Source organism: Mirounga angustirostris, unplaced genomic scaffold (genome assembly GCF_029215605.1).
Source record: "Mirounga angustirostris isolate CCGP_5_RB_7025 unplaced genomic scaffold, mMirAng1.0.hap1 SCAF_9, whole genome shotgun sequence".
Taxonomy (NCBI): domain Eukaryota; kingdom Metazoa; phylum Chordata; class Mammalia; order Carnivora; family Phocidae; genus Mirounga; species Mirounga angustirostris.
Window position 1 is genome coordinate 72,207,833 of NW_026991717.1, and position 14,123 is coordinate 72,221,955.

Sequence of the window (14,123 nt, forward strand, 5' to 3'; positions counted from 1 at the left end):
CGGATGTGGGAAACATAGGTAGAAAGAAATGTAGATAAAAATGTCTTTATAACTAACCTGCAGCCCATTGACAAATACTTGAGGCAGGCAGAGTAAATGTTCCTCCAGGAAGCTCCCAACTGTCTTTATGTTGACTCCTTGCTAAAGGCAAAAACAATCTTAATTTGACAATAGCAAGGCCCCCAGGATCCTGAGAGTCTTCTTTAGCATATGAAGATCCTTTTGGAACCTCCCTTACCTTTACTTCCCCCAACCCCAAAGTATATAATCAGATGCTCCTCACAATCCCAGGGCAGCAGCTCTTCCTGTCCACAGGTCCTGTCCCCGCGCTTTTATAAAACCACTTTTTGCATCAAAGACATCTCAAAAATTCTTCCTTGGCTGTTGGCTCTGGACCTCACCTCACCAACATTCCAAAACTACATCAGATCTACTCACACTGCCATTCTGGAATTTACAGCCTCCTATTCATGGTACTAGCACATAGAATAGGCCTACACAGAGAATAATCGAAAGTTCAACTTTTCTTTGAGATACATTGATTTTCTCCATCAAGAAAGCAAGCCATCATCTTGCTTTTAGCCTAACCCTGTCCCAGGTACAATTAATCAAACACACCATGCATCGTCATCGTAAAACAACCGTGTATTCTGGAGAGGATTAATGATTAGAAACAGGAATACCGTAACTTCTCTCAAATCAAACACTAGTTGTTCTTAGAGTTATTATCCAAAATAAAGGAAGACTAAGGCTCATCTCTAAGTTTCTGACTCTTTAACACAAAACACCATTAGTGTTGATTTTTACAAAACCCAACAGTGTAGTTTTGAGGTAGGAAAGGGTTGGGGTTTAAAGCTGATGGCCAAGAAAGAATTCTTGAGACGTCTTTGCTGCAAAAAGGTGGTTTTATTAAAGCACGGGGACAGGACCCGTGGGCAGAAAGAGCTGCACCGTGGTCATGAGGAGTGACCCATTATATAATTTCAAGTTGGGAGGGAGTTAGGGAATAGCATAAGTCACTAAGGAATTTTGGAAGCAAGGTTTCCAGGAACTTGAGGGGGCTAGCTATCATTAGGAAAAGGTCATTTATTACTGTCTAGTAAAATCCTAGTCATGAGACCCTTCAGATGTATATCGGTGAGTCATATCCTTGGAGGATGACTGCCAACATGTGTCTTGTGGGGCAGAGATAAAGGAAGTTTCCAAAGGAATTTTTGTATGTTAAAGTAGACTCACAGGATCCAGGGGGTTTGGGATAATGTTAAGCTAAGATTGCCTTTTCCTTCATCAAGACAGCTGAGCTACCAGAGGGTCACTCTGCCTGTTTCAAGGACTTGTCAATGGGCTGTAGGAGGTAAGGAAATTTAATTTTTTCTCTTGTTTTTGCTTCCCACACTGGGCACATCATGTCTACTGAAGACATCACAATTATAAGAGTATGACTATTTTTCCACCAATAGAAAATAATGAACAACTTAAATACCCATTGTCTTAGGTCCTGTTCCCCAGAGGCACACCTTGAGATAAGGATTTGTGCACCTGGAAAGGAAAGGGAAAAGGCCTAACAAGGATCAGATTTCAGATGACCTGATTTTGTGGGGAGCTCTAGAGTATAAATCCCACCACAGTTTGCTTTATCCTTTGACGGCAGTTAGTGCATATTTTCTTGTGAAAAATTTAAAAATTTTAAGTTTTTTACTATTTTCCCCTATACCCACAACAAACCTAACATCAAGGACATCTGTTCTTGTTTGAAACTCAACATCAGCATTAGTTGACATGATATCAGAACTCATAAAATCATCAACATTTGTGATTATGGGAAAATGAATTTCTCTTTGTAGCTTATTCTAGTCCGAATCATGATGTTTATTGCTCTGTATGTCTGCTAAGTCACTGGTTCCAAAGTCAGAATTTTCAAAGCAATTGTGGACCATGTAGTGATAGGTGATTGTGTCCACATAGCAGTAAGATTCTTCACTGAATTACGAACATGCCATTAAAAAAATATCCATAAAAGATAAATTACCCATTTTAAAAATGGGTAAAATATTTGAGCAGACTTCTCATAAAAGATATAGGAAGAACCAATAAGCACATAAAAAGATGCTCTACATCAGGAGTCAACACAATATGGCCCACAAACCAAATCTAGCGAGCCATTTATGTTTGCAAATAAAGTTTTATTAGAACATAGCAATGCTCATGTATTTATGTATTATCAGTGGCTTCTTTCCTGCTACAATGGCAGAGTTGAGTAGTTGTGGCAGAGACCGAATGGCCTACAAAGCCTGAAATATTTACTATTTGGCTCTTCAGGGAAAAAGTATGCCAAGCTTCCTACATCATTAGTCATCAGAGAAACGCAGGGTAATACCACAATGAGATCATTACACAACTATTATGTTAGCTGAAAAAAAAAAATAGATGACTATATCACATTTTGGCAAAGATATAAAACAACGGTCTACATTAGAATTTATTTCAGGACATGTTCTCTTCAGTATGAAGGGCTCTCCCTGATCTGATGTTGGTATTACTGGAAGAAGGACAGCCCAAGCGGGGACTCAGCCTGAGGGCCAATTTCTGCATCTGAAAAGCCCCTAGGGCAAGTGAGATTGACAGGCGCCCTGTTGCCTCTTGGTAAGTCCAGCATCGCAACCAGGACCCCCAGATCCATCTGAGATAAACCTCAGTAAATAGCCATAAAGGTTTCATAGGGGATCTCAACAAGAACAAAATCTACTCCATCTGAAGAAATCACTGGCTCAAGAAGACTCAGCCTCTTACTTCAGTGCTCTGATTGATCCAGGGATTTCTGAACACAAAGGTTAAGAAGCTGCGTAAAATTGGTCAGTGTAACTTTTCTATATGGCCACCAAGAGGCAGTGCTGCTTCAGAGAAGATTAACATCGGTCTCACACACACAGGATCATCAGCTAGCCAGAACTAATATTTTTAAAAATTTAATAGGCTATTATCTCCTACTTTGCTTAAATTTGTATCTATCAATCGTCTATCTATGTATCTATCTACCTACATATCCATCCATCTACCTTAAGAGTATCTGTGTTTATTCCAGTCTAATAGTTTGAAAAAGACTTTGAAAAGCAACACTTTTTAAAATGATACACCTTGTTCTTCAAAGTCAGGGCCATATTAGCTTCTTCAATATGAATTTATGTTGTTTTCACCATACACAGCCAACTTCCAATCACTGAGTTAACGTGTGTCTAGAATTCTCTTAACCCATAATTTATACTAGGAACCCTATTGACGATGTATAAGTCCCAGTTCAAGCATCTCCTCCATTGGAACTCTTCTCTTTCTGGGCCCAGAAACAAGAGTTCGTTACTCTTTTTTTAGTCACATCGTATAGGTACACAATTCTCTTTCATAAACCTTTATCTGGGTATACTTGAGTACTGACTACGTTGACTGAAGATCAGGACTATGTCTCTTTGATGAATGAGACCCAAGTGTTGCCGATGTAGTAGGCACTCACTTAATATATTATGAAGATATGCATTAATGAATGAATAAATGAAAAAGAAAAAACACATCACAAATTCAGCAAACAATAAAAAATCTCTTTACGGTACTGGACTAGAATGAGATTAGATTGTAGAATGAGGAATGGGGACTCTTAACATTGGCTCCTGTTGGACTGTGATATGTTTACTTTTTTATTAGATTTGAGGTGATATCAAATACAGATACAAAATTTTCTCTGTGCCTCAGAAAAAATATGTGCTCCTTATTTCTTCTAATTTCTATTATTTGTAATGCAGATCACCCTTTTTTAGGGTTGTTTTGGAATTTATCCTCAATTTCTGTCTCTGCGTCCTGCTGTGTTAACATCTAAAGCCAAATGGATTCTTCGTATTTTCATATTTCACCCATAAGGACAAAACGTGAAGAAAAGGTTCAACATGTGCTCAAACTCAGGTTGAGTGCTACCAAAAGTGCTACACACTGGATGGTCAAGGCTCCAAGTCTTCCGAAATCTGCAGAATCTTTCCATTCTCTTGTACCCATTTGGAGATCAAAGCTCCTGGAGGACAGATAATTCCAGTACTTCCTAACTTCTTTTCCCCAGGTATATTCTTAGAAATATTTAATTTACCTGATTTCTATTCTAGAAGAAATATTTTAAATAAGAAATATTTTAAAGAAATTGAAATTGATTGGGGCGCCTGGGTGGCTCAGTTGGTTGAGCGACTGCCTTCGGCTCAGGTCATGATCCTGGAGTCCCAGGATCGAGTCCCGCATCGGGCTCCCTGCTCAGCGGGGAGTCTGCTTCTCCCTCTGACCCTCCCCCCTCTCATGTGCTCTCTCTCTCATTCTCTCTCTCAAATAAATAAATAAAATCTTAAAAAAAAAATTAAAACAAAACAAAAAAAGAAATTGAAATTGATTTAATTACTTTCTGTCATTTCTTAGGATCATGTAAAATATGGACATATCTGAAAGACTGTAATAAAATTTAAGTTCCCTGAGCGGAAAGAGACCATATATTCTTTGTGCTCTGCCCCATTACCCTAGCTTATAATGGGATAGTGTGCATTTTGTGTGTCTTTAATAGGCTTTAATTTGTACTTGTAATAAAAAAAAAGAAATGCCCCTATACATGCTGATCTTGTGGCTTCGTAGGAGTCCCTCTCTTCCCCACCATAAATGTAATATTTATTGACATATTAAGCCGACTTAATATATGATTTTTAACATTTTAGGAGGTGTGAGGAAAAGGAAGAGGGGTTTTGTAGGAAAGATATTCTAAACTCATCCTAATCTGTGTGTAAGAAGGAAATCTCTGATTCCCAGTGAAAATATTTTCAGCCATTCTAAGTTCGGGCAAAATGAGGAAGAGCTTCCTTTGACCCTTGGACAGAAATAGCTTCAAGGAAATGCACTTGTGAAGGGGCGGGGCCTGTTGAAGGAATTAAAAGCAGGTGTGAACTTTAAGTTAGAGTCCTAGCAGGCGAGGAAGACCAGAGGACCAGCTGAATTGTCCCTGAGCTTTGGTATCAGGAGGGATGGCCAGGATCCTGAGAACATCCATTTTAATTCTATGGCTTCAACGAGGCTGTGAGTTGTGGAGGAGAAACTCCAGGATATGTCATTAATTTGGGGGGGATGAGGACATTGGGATACAGAAAACCTCATGCAGGTAGGGAAATATAAATTTGGGGACCTAATGACTTTTATTATCTTTTTAAGCAGGGGTGAGTGGCCAACAGAATAGTAAGAGTGGCCAGCAGCAGGTAAAACAGGTCCCTCAATCTCTGACAGTCCGGGAAGGAGAGATTTCTACGCTGAACTGTACTTACGAGAACAGTGCATTTGACTACTTCCTATGGTACCGACAATACCCTGGTAAAGGCCCCGAATTATTGCTGGCTATGCTCTTGGTCGCGAGTACAAAGGAAGATGGAAGATTCACAGTTTCCCTCAATGTAAGTGCCAAACAATTTTCATTGCACGTCACGGCTCCCCAGCCTGGAGACTCAGCCACCTACTTCTGTGCAGCAAAAGCACAGTGCTCCCCAGGCACCTGCAGCCTGGCCCCAAACCTGAAGCTGAGGCTCCAGCCAAATCCTACTGTGTAGAGGAAATACAAACACACACATACACACACACAGAATCTGTTTGGCCACAAAAAAATTCTTCATACATTTAAAAGGACTGCAATTATATAGAATTTATTCTCTGACCAAAGTGAAATTGAGAAAATCAATTGCAAAAAAATGTCTCTAGAAACTTCCAAGTACTTGGAATGTAAGCACTAAACTTTAAAATACAGTAGCCTCCTCTTAACCTCAGTTTTACTTTCTGTGGTATTAGTTACCCGTGATCAACCGTAGTCTGGAAGCCAGATGATCCCCCTTCTGGCATATTGTCAGAAGGTCAATAGTGAGCTAACGCTATGTCACAACGCCTACATTATTCACCTCACTTCATCTCACCATGTAGACATTTTTTCATGTTACATCATCATAAGAAAGAAAAGGGGGTGCAGCACAATAAGATATTGAGAAACCACATTCACATAACTTTTATTACAGTATATAAAATATAAATGTATATGGGATATAGCTAAAATAGTACATAGAAGGAAATTTAACATTTCATTTTATTTTATTTTAATTCCAATGTAGCTAACATAGAGTATTATATTAGTTTCAGATGTACAATACACTGATTCAACAATTCTACACGCACTCAGTGTTCATCATGATAAGTGTACTCTTAATCCCCTTCACTTAGGAAATTTAATATTTTAGATACTTATATTCCTAAAGAAGAAAAGTTGAAAAACACAGCTCTAAGCTTTCAACAAAAGAAGATAGAAAAAGAAGAAAAATTAAACCCAACATGAGCTAAAAGAAAAAAAATAATTAGAAAGTCAAACTAGTAAACTACAAAACAAACAATAAAGATAAAAAATTTAAAAGTTTATTTTATTAAAATGATTAATAAAATTGGTATATCCCTAGTGAGAATTATCAAAGTAGAGAGAAGACACAAAGTACAAATGTAAGGAATGAGAAAGAAAACCACACCCCAGATTCTACACTAAAAGGAAATAAAGGGGAATTATTAACAACTTTGTGCTGCTGAGTGAAAGTGTAGAAGTAAACCCACACAAGTGGGGACAACTGATTTTTTGAGAAAAGTTTCAAGGCAACTCAATGGAGGAAAGATAGTCTTAGCCACAAATGGTGTTGGGATAATCAGATATTCATAAGCAAATAATTGAAACTTGACCTAAATCTCACACCTTTACACAAAAATTTGAGGATAGTCTCGAAATGGTTAATACACCCAAGTGTAAAATGAAACACTGTAATTCTTTTAGAAGAAAATATAAGAGAAAATCTTCATGACTTAGAGCTAGGTGTAGAAATATTCACGGCAGGGGCGCCTGGGTGGCTCAGTCGTTAAGCGTCTGCCTTCGGCTCAGGTCATGATCCCAGGGTTCTGGGATCGAGCCCCACATCGGGCTCCCTGCTCAGCGGGGAAGCCTGCTTCTCCCTCTCCCATTCCCCCTGCTTGTGTTCCCTCTCTCACTGTGTCTCTCTCTGTCAAATAAATAAATAAATAATCTTTAGGAAAAAAAAGAAATATACACAGCAGCTTTATTCATAATAGCAATAAACTAGAGAAAATATACATAAACAAATTAAACTGTGCTGTATATATACGATGGAATATTAGCTCAGCTATGAAATGGACAGAACCACTGATACCCATAACAACATGAATAAACGTCAGTGACATAATGCCTAGCAAAAATTTCCAGATGCAAAATGGTGCATATAGTTTGACTCCATTCATGTGAAATTCTAAAATAGGCAAACCAATCCATAGTGAAATAAAGCAGAGCAATGGTTTCCTGTGTGGGTTGGGAACTGTTTGGGTGGGGCACAAGGGATCTTGATGGAGTGAAGGAAATACTCCACAGTTTGATGGGGTTGTGATTTATAAGTCTGCAATTTTTCAAATGCCTCTAACTTTATACTTATGACCCATTTATTACATTGTATAGATTGTACTTTAATTAAAAATAAAGTATAAAAATTAATCAAACAGTAACAAAACCAAAACAATAAATGGGGAAATCCAGTGCTGAATATTTTTAATGAACTAAAAAATATTGATAATATTAATAATAGAAAAATTTAAAAATACTTAAACAATGTAGTAGGCTGAGTAATGACCCTCAAAGATGTTCATGTCATATTCCCTGGAATCTGTGAATATATTATCTTACATGATGTAGGGGAAGAAGTTTCCTTCTTTACTCCCAGGCTTCTTCCAGCTAGCTTAGAAATTAAATTGAGACAAGACAGAGCAACAGGAGAAAAAAAAAAATCAAGTTGTATTATATGCACGTGGAGGCCCAATAATGAAATTGAGACCCAAAGCAATGACCAAAGCAGGCAGTTTTAATACAATTTAAACAAGGAGAACATAGGTTTGTGAGGAATTTAGAAGACAAAAACCCCAGATGTTTGGGAACTTTATTAATACGGAATTCTAAGCAGAATTTGAGCTGACAGTCACAAGGTTTGTTTCTATAGCTTACCCAGCTTTAAAGTCCCTATCTTTGGTGATAAGGCTGTCTTTTTACTTCTTAGTACAGGGAGGGTATTTTTCACATCAGAGATTTATTTCCTGTTTTCAGGGGGACAGAGAAGGGGCTGAGTGTTCTTGCACCTGCTGTTTCCCAAAGAGTTTCAGTTCAAAATAATCAATATACCATTGTGGTACATTTTGGGGCACCTGCCCTGGGTCCCTACAGAGGCAAAAAAACAAAAAAAACAAAAGAAAAGAAAAACACCTTTGCAGATATGGTTATTTAAGGACCTTGTGCTGGGAAGAATGAAGGGGGGGAAATCGGAGGCGGAGACGAACCATGAGAGACGATGGACTCTGAAAAACAAACTGAAGGTTCTAGAGGGGAGGGGGGTGGGAGGATGGGTTAGCCTGGTGATGGGTATTAAAGAGGGCACATTCTGCATGGAGCACTGGGTGTTATATGCAAACAATGAATCATGGAACACTACATCAAAAACTAATGATGTAATGTATGGTGATTAACATAACAATAAAATTTTTTTTAAAAAAGGACCTTGTGCTGGGGAGTTTATTCTGGGTTATCCAGGTGGGCCCAATGTATCAGAAGGGTCCTTATAAGATGAAGGCAGTAGAGTTAGAGGAGAAGTGATGTGAGGACAGAACCAGAGGGAGATGAGGCGGTGTGATGTGGAACTTAGGACAGCTTCTAGAAGCTGGACAAGGCAAGAAAACAGTTATTCCCTGTAGCCTCCAGAAGAACTTAGAGCAGTTGGCACCTTGATTTTAGCCCAGTGGAAATGATTTTAGACTTTCAAACTTCAGAGTTGTAAGAGAATACATTTTTATTGTTTTAAGCCACCAAGTTTGTGGTAAATTTTTAGGAAACCAATAAAAACAATTAAATGAAAGATTAAAAAGCAGACGTATCTAGAAATACAGTAGAAATTAAAATTTTATTAAGAAAAAGTTATGCTGAGCCAGTAAGTTTTAAAACTCTGAGAAAAAGGAACAACTTAATAGACAAAATAAATTATCAAAAATAACTCAAGAAGAAATAGAAAAACTAAATAGATCTAGAGTCATTAAAGTAATTTGATAATTAGAAATAAAAATTCCTAAAGCATTAGTAAAAGAAGGGGAATTTTAGCCTACATGAGAACCTCACTACAAAATTAAAAATGAGATGAAGGATGTATTTGTAAGCCATATAACCAAGAAAATATTAGGAATTATGGGTACAATAGGGAACTCCTACAAATAAATAAGGCAAACATCCAATATAAAATAGATAAGAATATTAAAGACACTCTAAAGGAGAGGAACTAGGCATGGCCAGTGAACATATAAAACATCAACTTCTATAGTAATCAGAGGAAATTAAATTAAAAGAAATTACTATTTCATTTCTATCAGGTCAGCAAAGAATTAAAAGTCTGATAAAAGTATGTTGACAAGAATACAGGGAGATAAGGACTATTAGACCTGTTCAGTTGAAGAAAAACAACCACACAGAGAACAATTTATTCAAACACTTAGGAGAACAATTTTCCTAACCTAATAAAGAAGATATACATATCTAAAAAACCCAGCAGTTCCAATTCCTGATATCTACATTAAAGAAATTCAATATTTGAGCAAGGAGACATCTACAGGGTACTCACTGCAGCACTGTTTTTTTTGTTTTTTTGTTTTTTTTTTTAAGATTTTATTTATTTATTTGACAGAGAGAGAGCGCGAGAGAGGGAACACAAGCAGGGGGAGTGGGAGAGGGAGAAGCAGGCTTCCCGCAGAGCAGGGAGCCCGATGCGGGGCTCGATCCCAGGACCCTGGGATCAGGACCCGAGCCAAAGGCAGACGCTTAACGACTGAGCCACCCAGGTGCCCCTGCAGCACTGTTTTAACATAAGAATAATCAATCAGTAACGGAATGGACAAATAGTGGAGTATTCACACAATGGAAATATAACCCTATTAAAAGCAAAAAAGTAGTTCTATGCAGATTTTCTTAGATATATCTTTTTAAAAAAAGTGCTGAGTGTAAAAAGTACCATAATGATACGTACTGCATCACACTTATTTACGAGAAATGTCAAAATACAAACAGAGTATAATATATTGTTTTGTGATACATATCTATAAGGCTAAAATTTTAAAAGACATGCATGGAATATTCCTAATAGTGGTTACTACTTTAGAAACAAGAGAAGGAATAGGGGTTACTCTTTTGGTTCTGTCTGTAAGGTTTGAGAGAGAGAGAGAGAGATCTGCAGGAAACACAGCAAAATTAAATATCTGTTTATTCTCATAGCAAAGGTGTCTGCTAGATAATTTTTATACCTTTCCATGTGAAAATTATTTGATAATTTTTTTTCTAGCTCTACCAGTTCATAGAATGGAGAATGCAATGCTTATTACCTACTACTTTGCCAGATGTGCTCCCAATAGGCTAAATAAATGCCAATAAAAATCCCATTAGAAAAATCTTTCAGTTGGCTTGTGAATTACAGTGTCTTCAACTTAAAATAAACAACACAGAGACTTCCTTCCCTAGTCACACTGTACATGTTTTCAATACACAAGAAAGGAAAGTGGGAAAAAAAATCAATTGGCTCAGAATTAGAGATATGCCACAAGATGTCAGTATATGTTAGAACCAATATATGATTTCAGTAAAGTTGTGGGATGCAAAATCAATCTACAGAAATCAGTTGTGTTTCTATATACTAATAACAAACTATCACAAAGAGAAATTAAGAAAAGAATCCCATTTATGATTGCATCAAAAAGAATAAAATGTCTAGGAATAAATTTAACCAAGGAGGTGAAAGACCTGTACAATGAAAACTATAAGACATTGATGAAAAAAATTGAAGAAGACACAAATAAATGAAAAGATATTCCATACTCATGGATTGGAAAAATTGACACTGTTAATATGTTTGTACTAGCCAAAGTAATCTTTGGAATCAATACAATCTCTGAAAATTCCAATGACATTTTTCACAGAATAGAACGAATAAACCTAAACTTGTATGGAACCACAGAAGACCCTAAATAGCCAAAGCCATCTTCAGAAAGAAGAACAAAGCTGGAGGCATCACACATCCTAATATCAAACTATATTACAAAGTTGTAGTGATCAGAACTGTATGATATTGGCATAAAACAGACACAAATATAAATGGAACAAAACAGAGGGCCCTGAAGTAAATCCACACATATTTGATCAATTTATTTATGATAAAGGAGCCAAGAATATACAATGGGGAAGGATAGTCTCCTCACTAAATGATACTAGGAAAAGTGGACAGTCACAAGCAAAAGAATGACACTGGACCTATATCTTACCCCATAAACAAAGTTCTACTTAAAATGGATTAAAGACTTGAATGTTAAGACTTGAAACCATAGAACTCCTGAAGAAAACATAGAGGGTAAGCTCCTTGACATCAGTCTTGGCAGTGACTTTTTGGATTTGATACCCAAAGCAAAGTCAACAAAAGCCAAAAATAAATAAGCAGGACTACATCAAACCAAAAAGCTTCTGTACAGCAAAGGAAATCATCAAGAAAATGAAAACACAACTCACAGAATGGGAGTAAATATTTGCAAATCATATATTTGATGAGTTAATATCTAAAATACATACAGAATGAAATACTTTCATTTTGAAAAATATACTATTAAAAATTTGGAAGATTTTCACTGATAAAACAGCATTTTGGGAGAGGTTTTGTTTTCATGATAACTATAATAAGAATGGTAGAATTGCACCAAACATTATGTGAGCACTCATGGCAACAACATGGCCAAATTTATTTGAATTTAGAGGATTCACGGATTCTCCCTTCCTATAATTTCTTTTTTTGTTGTTTTTTGTTTTGTTTTGTTTCTTTTTTTTCTTTCTATAACTTCTAATAAATTAAGCATAGCATTACATCATAAATGAATATGATTTTACTGCTGTTATATTTAGTATTCCAATACACATCTGGAGAGGTCACAGAAGTCAGAAGCATATTTTGATATCATTTGTCTGAGCAATGTTTGCTGTTGTGAAGCTACCAGTTCTCAGGGTTTGGTGGTAAGCAGGAAGGAAAGGAGGTCATGATTTCTCATTTGTCTCATGTAGGGAAGCCAAAGGCCAGTGAGCACATTTCACCTTAGAATCAGGTTGAAGGCAAGAGAAGAGTCAAAACATGAATAAGTATTTGCAATCACAGCCATGATTCATAGTAAATTTGTTTCAGATAAGCCTGTCAGATCTTACCACAGATTAATTTACTAAACTTGGAAATTTTAAGTAATAAATTTCCTTTTCATTATTCCTTTGGTATGAAGCGTGAGGCTTGTCCTTTACCAGATATAATCATTAAATCACAAGGAAAGATGAAACATTTGGGATGGGCCAGGTAGGTGTGATAGCACATTCAAACTTGATCTAGCCAGAAACCACACTTCAGAGGCCACTGCTATATGCTGCTGAGGGACCTTCACCTCTACCATCAGAAATACAGCAGGTCTGTTTCAACAAGACGGAAATCTTGCCATCATGTTGCTCCCCAGGCTGCTGTGCCCACAGCACGTGGTCTCCTTTGCTTAGTTACAAATAACTGCTCACCAAGGCATCAGTTACCTGTCAGCATTCCGAGGTGCAGTGGGACAGAACTAATTATAAACTCTCTTCCCTGCACCACTCATTGATAAATTACTTTGACCTTCGAATCAAAGAACTGTCATTGTTTTAGAGACCTTGTCTGTACTCTCTTATCTAATTATTTGCCTTTTGGTCCTTTCAGGTTAATTCATCCATTGAAACAATGAAACCATATAGAAGAATGACAGCTACCTTCCACATGATCAGTAACAGGATACAAAACTTCAGCCATCATCTGGTGTTGACATGTCCTAAGTATGTGCAGCGTATAGATGTCACATCTGTAGGAGCTTTGTGTAACTGAGAGATCTAGCATGCTTATCTTGAATTTATTTTACAAAAAAAAAAAAAAAAATTTACCCAGCCACAGAATTTAATAAGTGAGACCAAACTCTCTGGACCAAAGAGAGAAAATTGGACATAAGGATAATTCTAGGACACATGATCTAATAAGTACAATTCTACTTGTGGAGGCAATAGGGTTGAAACTACTGATCCTTTTCTGAGTCTAATAAGTAAAGCTCAATGTCAGATTTCAAAAGAATAGTATTTTATTTCTGTTATAATGTCATGAAAATATAAACTGAATGGATTCGGAAAGTCAGAAGGACTGATTTTTTGTCATTTGATTTTGAATAGCTTTATTTATTCTAAAAGTTAAGTAGAGCCCTAGAAGTCAGTAAGGAAGAAGAAAAAGAGATGCACTCATTGCTTCGGATAGGATTGGCTTTCACTGAGAAACCAAAGATCTGTGAGGTGGTGGTGTTTTTTTTCAGTCATTAGATTCTGGGTGGAGAAAAGTACATATCGGTTAACTTAACGACCAGTAAGTAGATTTACAAGGAAAGTCCACGGCCCATAATAAATTCTATTTCCAATGGGCCCCTAAAATTATTTCCTCTGCAAATTATCAATGTATGTCAACTGATTCAATCTTCATTTCCCCTCAGCTCAAAATTTTAATGGTGATCGCTTTTTCCACGTCCCTTTTCAGGTACTGCCTGACTTAACTATCGGGGAAAGACCAGTAGACCAAGTAAAGGTTTGGGGTGAGCCAGACTCTTGTCTGTGCATGGACCATGTGGTCAATGAACATAAGTAACCCTCTTTCCTGTTTGGGGGAGCAGCATCAGAACTCGGGAGCTCTGTGTATGTGCTGCCGGGAACTCAGAGCTTGAGCAAAGCTAAACACATCTGTGCCAGGGAACACAGCCCACATGCTGCTCCCCGACCTGCCAAGGGTATTCGTGGCCTCCATCTACTCTGGTGGGGATGGTTCCAGACAAGGGTCAGAATGTTAAGGATGAAAGGACTACGTGCAGGTGTATGGTACTTCACGTGCATTTGAGGAAGGAAGGAAGACTGGAGAAAAATAAGCATTTTA

The 14,123-nt window shown here is 37.2% G+C and overlaps 1 long non-coding RNA gene across 2 annotated transcripts; it reads left to right on the top strand.

Moving 5' to 3' along the window:
• The first annotated feature begins 2,484 nt into the window (after positions 1 to 2,484).
• Positions 2,485 to 13,172, top strand: LOC135361599 (uncharacterized). 2 transcript variants are annotated; one of them, XR_010405112.1, is made up of 4 exons: positions 2,485 to 2,643; positions 3,792 to 4,099; positions 5,224 to 5,456; positions 12,882 to 13,172. It is a non-coding gene; the product is annotated as an uncharacterized LOC135361599 (long non-coding RNA). The 2 variants fall into 2 exon arrangements; XR_010405111.1 differs by lacking the exon at positions 12,882 to 13,172 and having other exon boundaries at positions 5,224 to 6,432.
• The last annotated feature ends 951 nt before the right edge of the window (positions 13,173 to 14,123 follow it).